Source organism: Falco naumanni, chromosome 2 (assembly GCF_017639655.2).
Source record: "Falco naumanni isolate bFalNau1 chromosome 2, bFalNau1.pat, whole genome shotgun sequence".
In the NCBI taxonomy this organism is placed as follows: domain Eukaryota; kingdom Metazoa; phylum Chordata; class Aves; order Falconiformes; family Falconidae; genus Falco; species Falco naumanni.
In genome coordinates this window covers 71,314,574-71,331,420 of record NC_054055.1, presented here as the reverse complement: position 1 = coordinate 71,331,420, position 16,847 = coordinate 71,314,574, and positions in this window count along the sequence as shown.

Here is a 16,847-nt window from a genome sequence, read left to right as displayed (position 1 = left end):
ACTTAGTCAAGTACAAGGAGGCTCCAGAGTCAGTTCAAGCCAGTAGTAAAGAAGCTGCAGCCTTAGAGACAAGAAAATAAAGGACCTGCCTAGAGACAATGGAAGGGCCCAATGAAGAATGGGAAGACCCCAGACCTGAACGTTATTCCTGGTCTGAACTGCCGTGTGAGGGGTGAGGAATCTAGATTGTAAGAGTATAATCGCCCAGGGATGTCTTTGTTCGAGGTCCCTCTTCAGAGGCACTCAGCTCGAGCTGTAGCGCTCTTCATAAAAAGTGCTTCTATAGAGGAATCTTTCTTCCAGCTTATCGATTCAGCAGAAACCTCGAGTCCAGCCCTGTTATGGTGGCTGGCATGCGTAACTTCCAGAACAGTTTGGTGACCCAGATGGGACTCCACGCAACTGCCATCGGACCCCCTTGGCTCCAAACATCGAACTGCCAGCATCGGGTGAGATCACCTGGGAACTCTGGGGACAGAAGGCACCAACTGGTGAGTGTTAAAATTTTGCTACTAAATTCCAGATATTCTGGGTCCAAGTGGGTTGGAGTCCCACCTCAGAAGGATGCTATAAGTATATTGGGTCCAAATGAGTTTGATTTCCATCTCAGAAGTGTGCATGGTCCAATCAGTGCAAAGCGCTCAAATTTGGCACAGAGATTTGGGGAACGTACCCAGCAAGCCAAAGAACTAGAAAATTGGAGGAAAATAGATGGCACTGCATGACTATTGGAAAAATGAGCAATAGCATTGTGTAAGGAAGACTGGCCAGCACTTAGAGAGGCAGGGGTGCATGGCCCTGAAAGGATCCTTTAAATTTAAAAAGGTGGCTATGCTCTGAAAAATTTTGAAAAATGAAAAACCTCAGCAAATGATTTATTGGTATGTATGGGATCATTTGCTATATGACCACTATAGGATGCTTGAAAATGAGTATGAAAACCTCAAGGAAAAACTTCAGCTGCAGCAATTGTCATTTAACCAAGGTGCCTACAGAGCTGGTCTCTGCACCACCCTATACTCCTCCCTCTGTATGACTTGATTCCCCCCTCCAATGGCCTCTGCTGTTCTGCTGGGCTTTACACTGTGGTTTCTAATGCCATCCCTAATCCTCTTACCATGCAGCCAGTGGTGGCTGCGTGTGGGTGTATGTGTGTGAAATGTTTCTTCCGCACCTCCAGTGTTATATGTATACACGCATCACTCCTGGAACCCCAGGGATTTGTTTATGTGGGAAAATAAAATGCGTAGGTTAAGGGAAGATGCAGGTCGATGTGCATCATTATTTTATATTATTTGTTCAGGATATGATCCACCCTGGGCCAACGTTGACCTGTTGTTGAGGAAGTTGTTCCATCCCGGTCAGCAGGGTAAGACAGTTGAAAAGAAACTGGAGTTGACCATACAGGCAGGGGGAAGTCAAACTGTCTGGCCTCAGATTGATCCTGGCTGGGATTCTAATAATCAGAGATAATTGCTGAACAGTGGTTGGAGATCTCATACATGTGATTAGAGCTTGCGAGGAGATAACAATAAATTGAATTAAAGTACAGGAATGTAGACAGAGGCCAGAGGAACACCCCAGCAACTACTGGGGAAGATTGCAGTAGGCTTTGTTGACATATGGGGAAATGACTCTCCAGTATTTTAATAATGAATTGGCAGCAAGTGTGTTTGTGGGCCAAGCCACCTCTGACACGTGCAACTATTTTAAGGATTGCATGACAGAATGGCAAGAGAAAATATGAAAGATACTGTATTCCCTGGAGGTTCTAGATTTGTACAATATATAAATGATTTGTTACTTGCCAGCAAGACATATGAAGATTGTTTTAAAGATACTATTTTTCTATGTACTGCTTTAGCTGAAAAAAAGGTCACCATGCATCTCTTTGTAAACTTCAGCTGCATCATTAGGAAATAAAATATTTAGGATTTATATTAACAAAAGGACAAAAATTAGTAGACCCAGAACAGGTCCAGGCTGTGGTAAAAATACCTCAACTGGTAACAAAAATTGTGAGATTTTTTAGGTGCAGTAGGATACTGCAGACCCTGGATAATGGGGGAGTTTAAGCAAACTATTGACAAAAAGCTGCTAAGGCAGAGGAAGTAGAGCCTACATGTTGGTGTCCAGAGAAAGAAAAGATTTTCCAAGCTATAAAAGGAGCTTTATAGCTCCTGCTCCAGCACTGGGATTGCTGGATTACTGCAAGTCCTTTGAACTCTATGTGCATGAGAACAAAGGAGTAGCCAGTGGAGTCCTTACTCAAAAGCTAAGTCCACACTGCTGCCGTGTGGCTTATTACTCAACTCAACTGGATCCTGTAGCAGCAAGGAATAATTCCTGTGTTAAAGCAAGAACGGCAACAGCAACTATCACGAAAAGGAGCAGACCATTGGTTCTGGGCCACCCAACAACTGTGTGTGTCCCACATGAAGGAGAACTGATTCTTAAAGGACCTGCTACACAAACGTTGTCCCCACAAAGAGCACATCGTAATGAATTAATGATTTTAAAGGCAGATAATATTACTCTGAAAAGTTGAATTCAGCAACCTCACTGCCTGTTCCCTCTGATGGTGAGCCACATCATGATTGTGCTGAGGTGGTGTTTTACTCCAGACAACTACAGGAAGATCTGGGAGATCAGCCTCTAGAGAACTTGGATCTAACCCTTTTCACCAATGGATCCTCATACTACACAAATGGAAAATGACACGTGGGCTATGCAGTGGTGAGAGACTTCGAGGTACTCTAAACAGAACCTCTACAATCCTTGGTGAGTGCCCAAGAGGCTGAATTAACTTAATTAGCAAGAGCAGCCTGGTGGGTATGTAATCAGCAAGTAACTATACTGCTTCTAAATATGTTTTTGGAGTGTGTCTTACAACAGCTATGCTATGGAAAGAATAAGAGTTCCTCACCTTGGTAGAAAAGAATATTTCTAATGGAACTGAAGCCCAAACGCTGTTGGAAGCTATTAAGCTTCCAAGGGAAATCGCTATAGTACACTGTCCAGCTCATACCAAAGACTCCAAGAAAACTGAAAGAAACAATGAAATTACTCAAACTTGTAGTCAGATAGGTTTAAAAGGGCCTGAAGTTTTAGGAATAGTACTATGGGATATTTGAAATACCCCCTGCCAACTTCTAGGGTTGTCATCAACAGCAATAGTGTTTGGCAGACAATTATACCCAGGACCTTATTCCCCACTAGGACCAGCCTCTTAGACGGAGATGAACAGGTGAGCAAGTTTGTACTGGGAATACAAGAACACCTACAAGGAAACAGGACACAAGCCCAATGGTTTCAACCAGTACTAGCAGTAATGCAAGTACACGATATCCAGCCTGGGGATACAGTAATGGTAAAAGTCCACTCTCGCAAAACAAAGTTGGACCAGAAGTGGAAAAGTCCATATACTGTGCTACTAACTTCCTATTTATGTAAAAGTTACAAGGAAAGAGAAATTGGATTCATCACTCACATGTTAAATGAATTTCTAAGGATTATCAGTTAAACACATAACCACCACCCATGCAGAACCCCAGCAATCCTGCAGTACTTTTGGTTCTGGTTATCCTGTGATAATTGTGGTCCACGTTACCCTAGAAAGCGTACTAATAATTGTTTGGAAGATCATTGGGAACACTGTCAACAGGGCTGGAGTCAGGGAAGTATAACTAGGAAAGGTGCCTCTGGCCACATGAAGTGGTGCTGTGTGTGCAGGCTATGCCAGCCACTAGAAGTTATAAGCACTTTGCAGCAATACAAAGTATTGATAATTTGGGAATAACTTCCAAGCAAAATATACACATTTGTTGTGCACAGCCTATTTAGCTCTAATCTTATAGCCTTAATATTTATTATATGTGGCAATTATAATTGCCTAGGGATGTCTTTGTTCGAGGTCCCTCTTCAGAGGCACTCAGCTCGAGCTGTAGTGCTATTCATAAAAAGTGCTTTTATGGAGGGATCTTTCGGCTTATTGACTCAGTGGAAACTGAGAGTCCAGCCCTGTTACGGTGGCTGGCATGCATAATTTCCGTAAGACCAGGTGCCATCACTGCTGCCAGTCATCCCTGGATGGCTCCCCAGTGTCACCTGGGGGAAGAGCTGGCTGCTTCACTGTGGAAGAGCTGCCAAAGAGATCCAGGTGGTGTGCGGGGAGGAAGGCCATCCAGGTAAGATGACTTTGGAGTGAAGCAGAAAGTGACCTGAGGTGTGGGTCAGAGGCACCCAGGGTGGAGGAGACACCAGGCACAAGCACCAGTGGCCTCTGCCTCCTGCACAGGAGTCCAGAGACTCTGGTGTCCCCAGCAAGGACATGGTTATTTGAAATTATGGTAAATCCTAGAAGTTTGGGTCAGATGGGCAGTATTGTTTTGCAGCGGGAGAACTGTAAGGCTGTTATAAAAACTATCTCAACTTGCCATGCAATTACAAGGATTGGGGAACTGTGAGGACCGTTCACCGCTGCGAGCTTGCTAGTGGACAGTTTTTCAGTTCAAAGGCACGTTTCCAGCCTGACCCCAGGGTTTGATGTGAGTCTCCCAGGCCCCCACTGGCTGATGTGCAGGAGGCGGAGGTGGCAGCCCTCGCCACAGTCACCACCTTGCACAAACACACACTATGAGGAAGACTGCGAGGCGCAGCTGCCCACCCAGTGCCAAGGGTGCGGGAAGAATTTTATGGCTGCTACGGGAAGAATTTTATGGCTGCTATTACCAAGGGGAGATTTGTTTGTGTCGAGGGACAAATGGGTACCCCCCTTCCTTAACCTGAGCAGGGCAGGGGGCGGGGGTCAGCAGGTAGCAAAATGGGCTGCAAGAGTTGTGCAACGCTTGGTGGGCAGTGCGCTTATTTTCAGAAATATGCTCAAAAGTCAACAGACTGCTTTTTAGCTGAGACTTAGCCACTTGAGTGTTTTACCAAGTGATGGTTTCAACTGGAGCAATATCCCAACAGTGCAAAGAGATACTGTCCCCTGCTGAGCATCTGACAGCTGCCAGAGATCCCTCTGCACTGCTCCGCCAGCAGGGAGCTGCCCAGCTTAGCATCTCACCAAACCTAGCTGTAGGCAATCACATTCACGTCTGCCTTAAAATTTACAATGACATTAATTATCGACATGAGGGAAAGTTGGTTTTCCTTTTAAATACTTCCTTTGCTGAACAGCGTTAGAAAAACGTTGGTTTTCGCCCACGGTTCATCACCATGAGATAACCCTATTTTCTTTCCCAGATATATAAACTCAGAGAACTGTTCTATCTATACCTTTCCTTTTTTCCTTCAGTATAGCCTATGTCAACAGTATCTTTAGGCAGGTTTTCCATCTTTCAAGTTTTTCCCTCAGTGTCTGTAACAAACCCTCCAGTATTAATACATATATCATAAGAAAGATTCAATTAAAACATGATACTTAAGAGGAGAAACAAAAAAAAACACAGGCCAAAGTTTACCCCTGATATGACTATAACTGCTTGCCGCCTCCCTGATGTAAACAGAGATTTGATTGTTTGCTCTGGAGCTAAATTTTATCTTTCTCAAAGCTTTGCTTAAAATCTATGACAGCCTACAAATTTAATAGATAGCTCTGCAATAAAAAGCTGACAAAATCCAGCATCTTTGCATCGGCACCAGTGGTATTCAGTGTGCCCTTATGCTTGGATCTGGAGTCTTGGCTGTGGAGTGGGGCTGCTGAGCTTTCTCATTTCCAGTTTCCCCAAGGACTTACTGAAGTCCACCACTAAATTAAATCATCCTGTGATCTAAAGACTCAGCAGGATTCACATCCTAGAGGAGCAGCCTGCGTCGCTGCTTCTCCACCGTTAGCAAGGGCAAGATTTACCACACCGCTGACAGTCATACTCTTTTCCTCTTCTTTTTTTTTTCTTTGCATTTTATGTGTGGTTCTTTTCACAGTGGAATACTAGAGATACCTGGTTTATCAATTTATTATGAGATTTTATAAGCCCAAATTGTCTGATAAATCGCTAAATATTACCCAAGCTTGTAACAGTGTTTTTTCTATATTGGACTTTTCCCAGCAGAGACTTTTTCCACTTTCCTTCTTCCTTCCCATGCCCTTTCTAGATGAGCCAAGATACAAGAAATACAGCTGAGACTACGTCAGTGCAGAGAATAGAGGCAATATGACAACACAATGGGTTTTTATTCCCTTCCTATCCCTCCCAAATGTCAGTACATTCAAAAGTGTGTATCCAAAAAATCACAGCTGAAGCAAACAACAGCAATTTACACCTTTTATTCCTGCGTTGTATAAGAATATTCTATTTCTAGTAGATAAAGAAACACCAGGAATGAAAAGTGATTTAAAAAAATCTGAATTTAGGGGAATTATTTCACATGAGAGGAAGACCTGCCCTTTTCTCTCTCCAATATCACGATGTGCAGTAAAATTCCTACTGGTATTACACAGCCTTGTGGATTTGGGAAAGAAAATGCAGGGATCCTGGGGGTATAAAGAAAACCCAAATACTCGGAAAGACTCCTCTAGCTGAAGTATTAAGCAAACTGAAAACATACTAAATACCAGGGGCAAAGACTGAGGCAGCTTGTCCTCATCCATCCCCTCTCTGAGGGCTCAGACCTGAAATGAAGGCACCATCCATGGGCCATGCAGTCCCTTCTCCTTTCAGATGGACTGCAAAAAAGGGACAACTCAAAGTTTTCAGAGGGAGCAAGCCCAGGATGCCCACTGTGATCTCCTGCCAGCAGCAGGTGCACCAGCAGAGCTTTCACACCTCTAGAGAAGCTCCAGCTCCCCAGCACATGCATTAGCGAGAGCTCAATTCAGACACAGCCCCAGGACACCGCGCCTTGGCACAGCACAGGTCCAAAAGCATGTTAATGATCACCTGCCTCCCAAGCAAAGGTTTACCCTTGCAACTCGGGGAGACCGTGTGCTGAAGGCATTGTGCAATGGGATGTAGTAGAAGGAAGTGTAGGAGAGCAGGGTTAGGACCTTGTGATGAGGAGGTATTCACACCGCACAAGAAACCCTCTCTGCTCAGACCCTCTCCTAGTAACAAAGATCCCAAAATCACATCCCCCTTGCAAGCTTTCAAACCACTTTCAGTGCTCCCAAGTGATAACACTTGAGCCTAGCCAAAACTAAATCTCTCACAGTGTGCCCAATTATAAAATCCTTTCCAGAAGTCATCCATCATCTTGAGCTTATGTTAGTAAGATAAACCCCTCTTCTCTACCTCCCTTCTCAAACAGGAGGTCTAGGAAGCAGAGTGAAGTGCTCCCCTTGAGCTAGTACAGCGTGTACGAGCCTAGGTATTAGGAGTATCCACACCAGCGAGATGCAGGTCTCTGGGAATCCAATTAGTTTGTATAAGCACATCCAAAAAGCTCACATAAAGGGACAGGAGAACTTGGCAACAACTGCAACACCATTTCCAAAGCCATATATCTTCCTGCTCCAGTCAAAGGAATACAGATTTCACTTTTTATTCGGCCTCCAGTTTTTAAATCAAATGCACCTGAGTGCATGCTTACCTACACACAGCCAACCTAGGAGCTTTAGCGGGAGTCACAGCACAGCGACTGAAGGGCCACCCTGCCTTTCCACCATATGTCAGCACCTACACAGGATCTGTACATATTCTAGCTGCGTTCCCATTCTTTCTGAATTGTTAAAAATAATTTGCCCATAGAAGACATATATTCTGAGAAAATTGTTTTTCTCTACCAAATCTACAAAATATCAACTTAATGCCAAACCAAGAAAAACTCCCTGTCACTTTTTGTATACAACTTTGCCTTTTGTTTTCAAAGTCGGGCAGATGATCATGTCCTTCCATGTTCTTCAAATGTTTTGAATCAGTAAACAAAAAGTATTACTTTACAAACTCTCTGACTTCACGTGTTCTCTGCTTGTTTTAATAATTTAGTGCAGATGCTGTTAGCACCTACTTGTTTACGCTGACTAATGTCCATGGGGACACCATCTTCAAAATGTGGTATTTTCACAAATTGTTTGCTGTCTAAAACATGATAGTTCATTACTCATCTTCATTATTCTCGCACTGAACCTGGTACACCTTCCCCATCTTTACTTATCTGCATCATTGGTTAATAAAAGTTTTTGTTTCTTTGCTGACATTTTTCTCCAGCTACTACTACCCTTGTAGCATGCCCTCATGTTAATAGAAAAACTGTGTATTTTGCAAACATGACGGTGTGGTGAGCCACTATGTGCCACTGCTCATGCTCAGAGCAAGACTGACTGCAAGTAGTTTTGCAACCAACATCCTCTCCCTGGCTGTGTGGGTCCTACAGCAGCATCTAGGAGAGAGCACCCAGCCTGAACATGAAGTCAATACCCTCCTCTTTAAATCTCTGCCTTTTAGGGATCCTCCCATCCTCTTCCCAGTCACTGTCAAAATGAATAGAGCTAGCTATGAGTGATTTGCCCTTTCTCTCAGAAATTACTAATAAAAGTTAGTTGCACCAACACATAATATCTTCCAGTGCTGCTCCTTGTGCCAGTTTGCTATTTCTCCACCTCCAACATCAGAAGCTGTGGCACAGGGACCAGCTAAATGTAACTAGTGACATGCTACCATTTCTGCACCAGCCCTTTCCTTTGCAGTACTCACATCTATCACTCAAATGCCCTGTTGTGTACTGTGTAAACTTAAGGTGGTGCCCAACGCCCCTGATCACTGGTAGAAGAGACACCAAGGGATGCCAAGTAATAAAATACCTGCTAAAAAGAAGATCGGAGAGGGGAGATAGATAGGATATAGCTCACTGCACGGGCTCCCCTTCCAAGCCTTTGGGCAAACAGGGTGAGACGTGCCATGACCAGTGTGTCAGACTTCATGGGCTATGACAGGCAAAACTGAAGAGGCAGCAGGTACATCTTCCCAAGCCTTTCAGTGGGTTTTCTGGGTGTCCAATAGTTTTCAATGGCTTCTTTCACTACTGTTGGGCAGTGTGTGTTTTCCTTTGCCTAACTAGCCCAAACTCCTCTCTTGTGCATCTGTCCCTGTTATTCCAAAGGCTGTTGCAGATTCTCATGTCAGATCCTCACCAGACCTTCTGTTGCACCCCTGCCAACGGCACATTCCTTTCTCTATTAGAAGCACAATACACTTCTAAGAGATGGGGGGAGAGCGGGGAGGGAATTCTGCTATCTCCACCGGGTTTTTTCCAAGAATTGATAGTCCTTCTTTCCCTCAGCATTTCTGAGAGTGAAAAACACTCCATAAAATAAACTTTTCTCTTCCTCCCTTTCCTCGCTCTTTTGAAGAGCAAGCTTTTTGTTTTTTAAAAAGTGCATTGCAAAGGTCAGAAGACACCACTGGGATTGCCCAGTCTGATGGCCTGGGCAGTGCAGGGACTAGGCTGTCCCCCAGAAGGGTGAAGGGAACTCTGCTTCCCTGACAGAACACAGTAATTCAAGGGAATTCAAGGGTATACACCTTGTCAAAGGTTATATTTTGTTCATGGGAAAAGCATTTAACTTGCATACTTTCCAAAATAAAGCAAACAACCGTATAAAAGAATTAAAAGGGGTAGGGGGTGGGGTGGGGGGTGGTGGTGGTGGTGGTGTGTGGAGTTTGTATTTGCAAAAGAATAAAGCAACTAATGTCAAATGTCTTATTCCTATGGAATAACGCTTTCCTCCTTGCTTTCAGTTCTCTATTTTTTGTGATTTAATAGAGGGGTCAGGAGATCTATTCTACGAACATAGAAAGCATTATTATTAAAAGACCTGTTAAAGCAATAAAGCCACATGGGCTCTCCTTCTTTCTCAGCACACAGGGATAATAAAGGCATAGCTGTTTTACACAAAGACACAAGACCTCCCCCGGCAAGCTCCCTACAGAGATCCCCCACTATATTTAGGAGCACAAACAGCTCAACATACTACCAGAGTTTTAGGCTTGTATCAGCCATCTTTACTGGTACAACCACAATCTGTATTTTTAACTTAAATAATATTGAATGTTCACACAGAGCACTTTGACTAATAATGCTCTGAAGAAGTTCATCTTTTTTGTACAATAGCAGGTTAACGTCACTCAGAGTCAAGGGTCAGCAAAGTATTAAAAATTTACTGTGTCTCTCCTTGAAAAGCAATAAAAAGAAAGTAAAATGTCTTGCTTTAGTTAGAGCAAAATTGCATTTGATTCTACATGTCGCAATTGCAATTATTCTTGAATTCCGCACTGGGAACGTTCCTGAAGCTATTTCACAAAAATAATTATACCAAGTCTTTTGGTATTCAGAATGAGTAGAAATATCAATGTTGTTATAAGGTCTCAGTGCCTTTGAATTCAGGGAAACATAACAGGGCTTTCATTGATCCTTCCTTGCTTTTTGGAACCATGAATACAATAAATTGTCTATATACCTGTGTATGCACACACACACACACACACACACACACTTACTTTGTGTCAAAGAAAGAATAAGACTCACCTGGAACCACAGCAAGCCCTGAGGTACCGTGCACTTACACCTGCTGCCCCATCAATTAGCCTAATGTAAGCGTGTTCTTGTACAGTGCAGAGGTTAATGGAAGTTTAAGATGCAGAAAGTGTTTAGCACTACCCAGAATAAGATCCTTATTCAGCTTTATCTGCTAGTCTGAAGAAAACTCAGTGGGCCACATTACCTAGACAAGGAAGGCACCAGAGCTGAACGTGGCCCAGTTTTCACCCTTTCTGAGCCCATCTATACTGCATGGAGTATTTACTCTCAGGTCCATAACACGTGGTGTAGACAGCAGTGTCATTTCAACAGTATAGTTAAGTTTATTTAAAAGTTACTGACAAATCTTTTCAAATGTCAGGTTCATCTGAACACAGAATATAGCTATATCCCAGGCCTACTTCCAAATATTTTGCCATTAGTGTGATGAAAAATACAGTCCAGTTCGGCCAAACACAAGTAATGACAAAAGTACATGAAATAAAAAGACTAGACTGGGCTTTACTGGGTTCCTTGGGAATTCCTATGCTGGAATGATGAAATAATCACTGGGATCATCTATGAACTATGTGCAAAATAGTTTTCATGTTGGATATTTAAAGCAAAGAAAAAAGCAAGAAAATAGGGAATGCAAAAAGAACGAATTGCTAAGAGATGTCTGAGCCCTTCCAGGCATAGATACAGCAGCCTACCAGCTGAGACTAGCCAGAACACAAGCAGGTTGTTCCAGGAGCTGCCCATGAAAGATGCCATCAGGGGCCCTCTGTCCTCAGCACTCCCTCGGCTTTGCCTTGTTTCAGCCCACACCGCTCTGCCAAACCAGCTGCAGTCGTGTGCTAACCTGGAGTCACCTCGGATGCACGGATAACAAGAAGCCATGTCTCCAGCCCAAGGACCTGTTCGCCCTCCTGGGTCATCCTAGCACAAAGAAGCAGCGAGGATGGAGTGAGATCCAAGTGGAGCCACAGGAAGGCAGCGGGAGGCAGTGGGGAAGGGCAGCATCTTCCCCTGCATTCCCTCTGCAGGGCTCTGACTGCCGACTCAGAGACCAGTTTTCTCCCCAGCATCTACACGGACCATCCAAGAGGTACAGCCGCTATCAGAGCAATCTCAGTCTTCTGAAATTTCCCCAGGCAACAGCACTCACATATTTCAGCAATAACTGCTACCTTGTAAACACATTCCACATTCCTGTTGCGTTAAACCCCACAGGCCAAATGCAAAGCTGAATGGCCTCTTGTCTAACTATTGTACAAGGTTCACTCTGAAGCGATACATGTGGCAGGTTTTTAATTGGGAAGGACCTTACTTAGCCTCTTTTGACCCTTCTTAACTTAGTCCCGTCTTGGCTTTCAATTGATAACAATTTTCTTGAGCCTAGATGGGAGAAAGACAAGCCATGGGCTCCTTTCTCTTTCCTCCACCCGAGTAATACTCAGATCACTTCCAGAAAAAAAGATTTTTGATGCAAGTTCACAGCAACACATGGCTACCACACGAGTTTCAGGTAGGAGTCCAGTTAAGTAGGGCAGTCTTCCTAATGCAAGCAATTTCTTACGTGAACAGGCTGGAAGGTTGCTTTCTGACCACGCCACAACAGACAACATTGCTGAGTCCTTTCATCTTTGCTCTGAACCTCCCTCTACTCTATATGAAAAACACAATCAAGATTTCACAAAAGCAAGAGCCCTAATTTTTTGTCATTTACTACCTCAAGACACATATTTGCAAACTTTTCATTCTTGCTATCCATTCAGGCCATATTTGCTATTTTGTGTTTGAAAGAAAGGAAGTATTTTCCTGTAGCTCTTCTCTCCCCATATATTTGCAGGTCTGTGATCCAAACCACACTCTGTGCTCCAAAACAAGGATATGAGCAAACGGAAATAACTGCCACTTGCTCAGATTCTCATTTTCCCCTTCACTTCTTCCCTGCAGCAATAATCTCAGTGAAAACAACCTCTGGCGAGTCACTGCACGTTTCACCTCCAGTTGCCATTTCAGACTTCCAGACTTTTGGAAGTCAATCCCCTGAATGAAGCTTAATAGTTTTTACTGATGCCTTGTCAGAGGTCCAGAGCCAAGCCTCTAGCGCACCCTACACCACCAGCACAAGCCCACTCATTCCCTTGAACCGGGAAGCAGAAAGCATTTGTACGTGCCAGTTTGTCCAGGACAAGTAACAGTGAGCATGTATGCTCATATACTCAGAAGATTATATGCGAAAATGTTAACATGCAGAACAAGATGAGGAGAGCGGACTCGAGAAAGTACAAGAAAGGACAGCACTGAAGAGTTCAAACCTTCCCTGGGGGTTTATAACAGTAAGGGACATAGCCACTGGGAAGGCTCCTGCCCCTTATCTATGCAGAGCAGCAGAAGAACACGCTACCAGTCACAGTGTCACACCGACCCTGCATCCTCTCTCATCTGCAAAACAGATGGATCCCTGACATCACTTTCATCTTAAACCAGTGCAGGAGGACAGGTGATAAGCATCACTATATGATGCTGCTACTGAGGTTTGATTTCCTAAGGGAACAACACTTATGTGACTGCGCTGTCTACCCTGCTCCATTTTCCTGTTTCCCCACTGCTTTCAAAATCATTGGTCCTTTTCAGCTGAGTTCAATGGAGAGACACATCTTGAAGCTATAAAGTTCCTACCAGTTTTGTAAAAAATGGTGATCGTGCAGAATCTCCACTGCAGAAAAGCTCTTGCTAGGCAGCTGGGCAGCCAGTACACCTGTAGCACAGGCACAGCCCTGATGAGCCTCTAGGCTGGCCATTACAGGATACAGGCAGTTCAGGGTATGGTGGGGAGTCGGGAGAAGGGAGGGACTGAGAAGTGAAGTCCTGCAGCGTGCGTGCTGGGGATGCATACTGCAGCAGGGGAGCGTTACTGGCCTGGCAGAAGCCAGCTGCTATTTAGAGAACAGCGCTGATGTTATCATGATGCTGCCGCTTTACTTGGAGGTGGAGAGAACAAGAGAGTGGAAGAGGCAGCTGCCAGCTCTTGCAGCTCTCTGAAAGACCTGAGATTCAGACCTGTCCCCAACCTCAAGCCATGTAGGACTTTCTGGAGAACATCATGGCTTTTCAAGAAACTGTTTACAAAGATACAGTTGTTTCCATTTACCACTACAAAGCCTACCATGATGAATTTATGCTAAACCAGTCCATACATATACAATGTTGGGATGACAATCACCCTACAACTTGAGTATGGAGAGATTAAATGCTTTTCCCAATGTCCTTCAAGAAGCACCTCTCAGAGTAGGGACCAGAGTGAGTCTGTAATGCTCAGCTCCAGGCCTGTTCCTTGGTCCAGCTCTTCTGGAGCCGATGGTGCAGACTGAGGTGACCTCTCTGGTCCAGGGCCCAGCTCCCTATGGCACCCTGTGGCACAGAGAAAAGCAGGAGGCAAAGGGAACTGGATCCTGCTCCCTGGATTTCCCTTGGTAGTGGTCTCATGGACTACTGGTGGGAAATACACTGAGAGAAATGTCCCCCTTTTCCCATACCATCACCTGCCCTCAGTCTCTTCTTGTTTCTGCCACTCTGACCTGAGGAGCACTTCCCTTGTGAAACCCCTCTCTGGTTTAAGATTTGTCCCTGGCTGCCTCTCCCTCTGGGCAATGGAGAAAAGAAGACACTTCAGGTATTAATAGGTCTAAATCACCTTCCTCTGAGGAGAAGCTAAAGGAAAAGAGAAGATAGAGGGAAACCAGGGTTACCTAGCAGCTCATGGTTAGGTCCTCCGCATTCCCATCCCCACTGTCTTATCCCCCACACCAAGTAAGCCCCAAAGACAACAAAGAAACCTGAAAATGATGTTTAAAAGGGGCAGAATGGAAAAGACCCCTTCTCAGACTTATCCCACTTGTCCCCAGGCTCCCTTCTTTGAATACACCACAAATGTTTTACTTCAATACTCAAAAGCCTGATGAGATGCAGGTTATTAATTTATGACTATGACAAGATTATTATGGTTAATTTAACATGTGCAGGCACTTAACTAACTACTGTTGGGAAATATTTGTCATTAATTCAAAAATTTCCTGCCTGCAATTTGGCAGAGATAGCACAAGTGGGCTGCAGAAATCCAGCACGACATAAAGAGCTCTCATCTGCCATCACCTTTACACATGACTGTACAGTACTTGAGCTCTGCCTGATTGAAACAAGCACAACAAAATGTACTGCGGTATTCATAAATTAAATGGCATTGGCATTCAGGCCCTAGGAAAACCTAACTCAAGGGTATGCTCTTTCACACATCGGAAGAGGAGCAGAGAAGCACACAACCTCCCCATGGGGAGCAAAAGGGACATCATTGGGAGAGAGGGTGGCAGAGCAACATGCCTTATCAAAGCTCAGAAAGTAAAAGCTGCTTGTGTGGGCTTCCCTCCCACCTCCTGTGGGTCTGCCATGATCCCAACCAAGTCAGGTGGTGCAGAGTAAAACCACTGGTTTCATTCAGGCACAATCTGTCTCTCAGGCGTGGCACAGACCTCCAGGGCTATTTCACCACTCCTGGGGAGGAAATTCCCCACCTCAAACTGCTGTGTCTCGCTTGCTTTCCCAGAGAGGCAGGAGAAAAAACTGTGTACAGAGCTACTTACAGCAACAATTCAAAACTCATGTCCAAAACAACCAGTCTCATGGCACTTTTGAAGGATCCCAGCACTTCTTGGCTTTCTCTGATCCCTTAGACAGGTCCAAAGCCAGTGATAAATCATTTTGCCCGCCAAGGCTCTTCAGCTCTGTTTTTTTGCGAGATGTATCCCTATTAGATGGATCACACCCTTCCTGGTGCATAGGCTCCATGCATTGCCTGGACCTTTCCAGTTCTCTCATATGGTGAAGTCTCCAGAGGAACGGCATGTTTTGGTACACTTAAATCTTTGAGCTTCACATAGGTGTCTCAGGATAAAACTTGGGAATGTACTGCCAGAGGGGACTTCAGCGCATTCAGTGCCCTCTTGTTGCTGGCAAATACTCCATATAATCCTTTCACAAGCTGATTAAACTCTTATTTTTAAAACTATTCCATTTTCCCCATCCTTTTGACTGAAATATTATTCCAGAACTGTGTAACTGATGGTTAGAAATTCCCAGACTAGATGGCAAGTCTATATTTGTCTATTTTTGTGCCAGTGCAATATTTTCCTTGAATCAGCTTTTCTCTCCTGCAATGGGTAGAGAAGACGGCCATTTCCCATTTCAGCCTTCATCTGCAAAGTCAAACAAGCCATGGCACCTTAATTTCCTCCCGGAGATAAGCTCTCCATTCCCCTGGCCGTCTTACTAACCCTCTCTGCACCCACCCCACTCCGAGCTCACCCCTTTTGGCAGCCAGATGCCCAGAACTGGACAGTGGATCCCAGGCAGCCTCTATAGCTAGGTGACACAAAGGTCACTCTCTGAATTTAAGCTGCCCAGCTCCTGGTTAGACTTGGACAGGTTGGCAGACAGGCAGAGAGGAAAGCATTCACCTTCCACCTCTAGCCCGCACTCTACTGCAGAGTTCAAGGACATGTTTGAGCCATCTACTACCAAGAAATGCCATTCTGTGCAAGGTCTGTGTTCCAACAACCTCCCCAGACTTGGCTCTTTCCTACATCCAGCCACCCAGATTGCTGATGCTGGTTGCCAATACCAGACTATAGGACCCATTCCAGATTCTTTTCAAACCCCAGAGCACCAGCATACGCTTCCTCAGCTGGACTTTCAAGGGCTCAGCCGTCTGTATATCTGCAGAGTGTCTCTGGTGTAGGTGTAACAGGAAAATATTTAGCCTTTTACATGCAGTTGGCAAATGTACTAGCTCAAGCTTGAGGAAAATCTGACCCTCTTTGCTTAGGAGCCTCCTTCCAACATTTTTTCAGGCATTTTAAAAACAGTTGTGAGTCATGGCAATGAGGAGGGAACGCGATGCCTAACAGCTCCCATCTTTGGCAGAAGAGCATTACTAAAAGGACACTATAAGGCTTTGTGAACAGAGGAAAGATAAGGCAGTGCTGGACAACTTAATCTCTCGGGTCTCACACTATCCTCTGAGGGTGCTGCTTTACTAAAACAGCTAGATCAAAGTGACTAAAAAGGTTTCTGCTGTTAACTGTCTCCTGAAAGCTGATGACCTCGAGACCAGAACAATTAAATGAAATGTGAAGCTCCTCCTCAGATATTTCTCCTCTCTGTCCTGCATTGCTTAAACACACAGTAGTGTGAAGTTACACACTTGGGAGAGCCTTTTGTAGTATGGAACATCCTGAACTGCATGAAGACCCTGCCCTGGTATAGATTTTTTTCTCTCTTCTTAAGTGGATGCATACACTGCGGGTCCTAGATATGGATATATGAGC